Source organism: Phaseolus vulgaris, chromosome 2 (genome assembly GCF_051622355.1).
Source record: "Phaseolus vulgaris cultivar YP4 chromosome 2, ASM5162235v1, whole genome shotgun sequence".
NCBI lineage: Eukaryota > Viridiplantae > Streptophyta > Magnoliopsida > Fabales > Fabaceae > Phaseolus > Phaseolus vulgaris.
Window position 1 is genome coordinate 34,796,162 of NC_143499.1, and position 6,000 is coordinate 34,802,161.

A 6,000-nucleotide genomic window follows, 5' to 3' on the forward strand; every position below is an offset into this window, starting at 1 on the left:
CTAGAGAGAAATTTTATCTTTGAAGTTACAACTTCATAAGCTTAGCAAGGAATCAAAATCTTCTATATTTTACATTGGTGATTAATGTCTATCGAGAAACCTTAAAACCTCACAACTTCTTAAAGTAGAAGATGATTGATAAGGTGGTCATGAGGAGACATAATAAGTGGTGTCTCGATTCAGGTAAAGGCTCTTGGGTGGAACTCAAACCCTCAACAAAAAAAAGTGATTTAGTACATTATTAAATTGTAATATTTTTGTGTAACTAGTTTCATAGTTAAGAAAAAGTTCTAATGAAGAACTAAGAAAGAATTCTCATTCTAGAAAATGATTTAAATTCCACAATGAGCAATTTTAAATACAATAGTCAACAAAAAAATATCTTATATACTATGGACATTGATGCAAAAACTCCTAATGTCCATCCAATAAGTCTCTTAAAAGCTAGAGTCTAAAAAGTCTCTAATTACAAAAATAATACAAAAAGAAATACAAAGCCCAATAAAGGTCTAATACAAAAAATAGAAAACAATTGCAAGATACAATAAAGGTTCAAAACAAAAAGTTACAACAAAAATACAATTTTTTTAATTCTAACTTCAAGCCTCCTCCATGATCCATTAGGAGGTCTCATCTATAATGTCATAATGACACTAATGATATCTCGAGCTCTACCCCAATGGTAACGTCATAACCTTCAAACTCTTATTAGAGTCCACTCTTGCACCAATGCAATGCCAACACTAAATATAACTTGACATCAATCTTTTGTTATTTGTGTTGATTCTTAATTGACACTAAAATCAACTTTTTTTTTATAAGAGATTTAAGTATAATTTATTTTAAGAGCGGAGGTGTAATTTATAGTCTAAAAATTCAAAATTTGAAATAATTTATTCCTAGTTTTTTTTAAAAGAAATACAATGAATATAAACTATTTCATAGACAAAATCATGTGCAATTATTTTATAAACATGGATGATCCTCACCCTCAACAACAGGTAACAGTTCCAAAACACTACATAGTTAAGATAAAGAATAGATGAACATGACAATTAGTATTTGTTACTACATATAAATTGTTTTAGCAATAGAGAATAAATGAAATTAAAGTAGAGTACTTAAGGGACATTCCAACCCTTATACAAAAAGTCAGACCTTAAACAAGTTTAGGATGTAGCTATGACCCTTCAAATACCAAATGATCAACAACATTTGACTAAAAGATCTACATATTATCCATGCACAGACTAAAATTCCTTTAAAGGATTCTAAAGCCAGTCTGAACAAGAAAATTTGGTATAATTCCTAATACTACATATTCCTTAAGTCCTTTCTCTGTAACGAATACAAAAAAGGTGCAACAAGAGTTTAGAGTTGAACATAATTTACTCTAGAAGCATCATAGTATTCCTCCAAAATTACAAATCATGTGCTTTCCTTAAATGCTTATCTGACTCATCCTCTTCCTTGCAAAACACACATCTAACATTATTGACTTGTACACTTTATTGATTAAATGATTAACTCATATGAAAATCGTGAAATCAATCACGTTGTTTGTTCTCCATAACTACACGCCTTTTGATTGATTCTCTTTGAAAATATGATTGATGGTCTTCTTGGTTGGTTTTGATTAAATGTTAGTGGATGATGGAGAATGCTCTAAGATTGCTTTCACCTTTCATTCTTCTCCGCTACGTAATCCACTTGAGGGTTTGATATTGATCTCGACATTTACAATAGTAACAATACTTATCATATGATAAAATGGTTTCAATACATGTTTATTGGTAAAGTACTTCAGTGGGTCTCTTTCTTCACAACTCTATCGTAGACTCTCTTTTTATCCCACCAAAAATGGATTTAACTATTTAGGTTCTTCTATTCTCTATTATCTATCACTTTACAAGAGAATTCCACATTCACTTGCATTATCTTCAAAGTTTTGTTAGGCAGCAAGAAGAAATCTCGATCGAATAAATACTATTCTCAAGCATCACACACTTTAACTCGTTAGGTTTAATTTTAAAGAAAACTTTTCTTAATTTATAGTTTTATAAAATGATATTTTAATTGATATAAAATAAAGTAAATTATTAAAATACCCGAGTTTTAGTGATTTAAAGATCAAAATGTTAACCAAGAGAAAGGGGACACATAGATTGTAGATTAGATAGGAAAATGTTGGAATAAGTTAGTGAAGAAAATAGGTTGATGAAGACTAGTTTTGTTAGTGGTGAAGACTGTGGCAGAGACGACTATACGTGAGATTTGTCAAAATCTTTTGACACTAATTTTGAATCCCTTTACCACTGAAAATGACTCCCCTGCTATAATTTTAGACCAATTGTCAATATATATTAACCTAATAATTTATATACTTTTATTTATTTCTAAATAATTAATAACTTTATATAATTTTTTTATTTATCTTAGCATCAGAACTATAATCCATCAGTAATTTTAGTCCAAAGTTACTCGTAACTGTACATATGTGTTTATACAAGTGATGAGTAATCTCCAAAATTTTAAATGTAACTAGATTAAGAAAAAAAAGTTATTCCTCTTCCTTTTTCATTTTTTCATGATATTTTAATTTATAAGATTAAATATATTTTCATCCCTAATTTAATTTTCGTCTCTAAATATTAGATCTCATGTGTAATAAAAAAAGTATTAAAATGAGTCATAGTCACTTTTATTTTTACGTGACAAATAAATTAAAATATCTCATGTTAATTTATTGTCTATACTCGTTTGTTAAGTAAAGAAAAGAATTGTTAAGAGTATTCTAATAGTTTTTTTTTTTATTAAAAATAAGATACCAAAATTTAAACTAAAAAAATGATATTATAAAAACGAAAAAGATATTTAACTCTAATTTATATAAGTATTTAGGAATATTTTTCTATTATAAATCCAAGGTGTAACTAAGTGATCCTATAGAATTTTTTTTTCCTTTTGATTAAAAAGGAATCTTCTGATCATGGAAAGTCTGGCAGAACAAACTTTGGTTTGACTCCAATACAGAACCTCCACTGTGATGAATTGTGATAAGAGTATTACAATAATTTAATAAAAATTAATATAGTATCCTACCACAAATTGAATCTGTTCCTTCGTATTATTTTATCTTGTATTCGTAACAAAATTAGGTCATTCTAAGTTTATCATATTTTAAGTATGTAGAAAGATTTGATTAAGTGGAAGAAGCGAATAAGATGCGAGGGCAAGAATAAGAAGAAGAAAACAAATTGATAAAAAAGATAAATGGAGTTTACGAATCAATCACAGAAGATTACAAGAGAGACCAAACATCAGAAAATATATAGTCTTTAATGTAAACGTCCAAAGGAGCAGTTTCTTATACTCATTCACTCCAAACATTGGATATTATCTTGTTTCTATTAAGATTGATATACAGATATATGTTTTAAATTCTATTTAAATTATGATGTTTTTTTATTTATATTTAAAGTTTTTCATATCTTATAAATATAACTGAAGTTGGTATTTTCTATATATCAAATAGAAAATTATGCTTCTATAATGCGTTATATATGTAAACAAATTATAATTAAAAGAATATTTACATTGTTTACTAGTATAAAATATGCTACTTTAAAACGATGTATTTTCTACGTTGATTACCAATTTAATTATTATAATAATTATTTTTGAGATAAATTATTATGTAAAAGTTAAGAATTTAACACAGTGGATTGGGTTTGAGATCGCCATGATGACAAAGATACAAGGCCTGACATATTTATATCCATGAAGATGATACAACAATGATTGTAGTGTAACAAATGTAGAATAAAATAGCATTTTATGTTATCGATCTATATCAATCAATAGCATACGGAATATCTTTTTTAATTGATGTAAATGTGCATTTTTGTAGTTTTGTAGTAGTAGTTGAGACTTAACTAATAGTTTAGTGAGTACATCAATTTAATATAAGGATGTAATATTAAGATGAATCGCTTCAAAATCGCCTTCAAGTGACTTTCAAACATTAAAAAATTAAACTAAGTCATGAATTTTATAATGGATGAATTTAGCCAATAAAAGAAATAAAGAAAATTGTTGGGTATGAGAGTTCAAGAAGTTCACAAACACAGACACATCACGTTAATGGGAGAGCATAAACTAATGTTAGGTTTGTGTTATTTTCTCTCTTTTGAGAAAATTACTTTAATTTGATGGAGTATTCAAAAAAAATTTCATCGTCCATTTCTTTTGATACAAGTTCTTTAATCTTTACTAAATGACACAATATCTATAGTCATTGGAGAATTAATTTGCACAGGTAATTTCTCAAAAGTTTGAGATTGCTTTTGAAGCACACAATTAGCCAATCGATTGATTTAATTCTCTATTATATTTAGGATAGTCTTACTATTTTGTTGAAATTGCATGTTATTCATAACTATTTGCTTCATAAGCTCCTCTAGAAATAGTTGTTTAAAATTGGGAGTAGTATCTATGTAAGTGTTGTACAAATTATTGATGTTATGACATTGAATATTGTTGAAAGCATGATATTGGAGACATTCATTATGATAAGATTGTTTACATTAGGATTGATAGAGTTCTTGTGACTCATAATGCATTTAACTATTAAATTTTTGAACATATTAAAATGAAGAATAGTTTTATATGAATTTATCATTGTAAAATTAATTTATGAGTATGCCGTTTGATTAACATAGAAGTCAAATCCATATTAAAAAATAAATAAAAAATATTATAAAATTCTTTAAGTGAATGGACAAAAATTCTCATGAAAACAAAAATGAAAACTAGTGGAATAAATTTACTAAGTGCATGAAAAATTCATTAAGTAAATTTTAACAAAATTTCAAATATAATAACTAAAATAAAAAACCACAAAATCCCAATTTTGTTTTGTTAAGCTTAAGATAAATTTCCTGAATAAATTAGTCATGATTAAAAGATAGCGAAATGCAAAAATGACCAAAATTAACTACACACAATCCTAATGATTTATAATGATTAAAATCAATTTAAAACACTCGATAACACATGCTTACATGAACTAAACTAACAAATTTTTAGAAAAAAAATATTAAAATCACAATATTTTTTGGGATTTTTATTAGACACAAAATAAACAAGAACATGTAAAAACAATGTTTACATTATCTACAATATTAACAATAACACTAATCCTTCCATATAAAATTGAAAATCAATATTTAACTCGACAATTCTCCACAATGGATGGGGCATTTTCATGAAGCTTTAGTTGCATTAGTCTTTCAAACAATATTTTATAATTAATATAGAGTTAGAGATTAACTAGTTTGTATTCATAACACTAGTGAAGAAATGTAAAACAAATGCGACTATTTTAAATTTACAAATGCGGTCATAGAACTGCATTTATAAATTAGATTTACAAATGCGGTTACTTAAAATAACCGCATTTGTATATTATTCTAAATGAGGGATGAGGGTTAGGGGGTTTAGGATTTACGAATGTGGTCTTGGTAAAAATCGCATTCATAAATCACATTTACAAATGCGGTCTTGATAAATGACTACATTGGTGTTTAATCTCATCTTTAATTTCAATTTTTAAATTAGGTTCGGGGGTTTTATGATTTTGATTATTCTAAAGTCTAAATCAAAATCTATAGAAATAAATGGTTAATCATGTAAAATTAAGTTTTAGGAATATTAATAACCATAAAATAATACCTTTATGAATTCTTAAACATCCAAATCCCAAATAGATAAAAGGAATTGATCTACCTTATTTAATTCAGATTATAGTTATAAATTCAATTCCAGAAAAAAAAAAACAATGTAATCCTAAATTCAATTCAATATGCAATTGAAAGAAAGAGTTTGACCGAAAAAATTAACTATATTTCAAGAACATTGAAACTTGATCATTTAGAATCATAAAAAAAACAAATCTCAACCAACTAACCTAGAAATCTAAAAATCAATTAAGAGCATAAA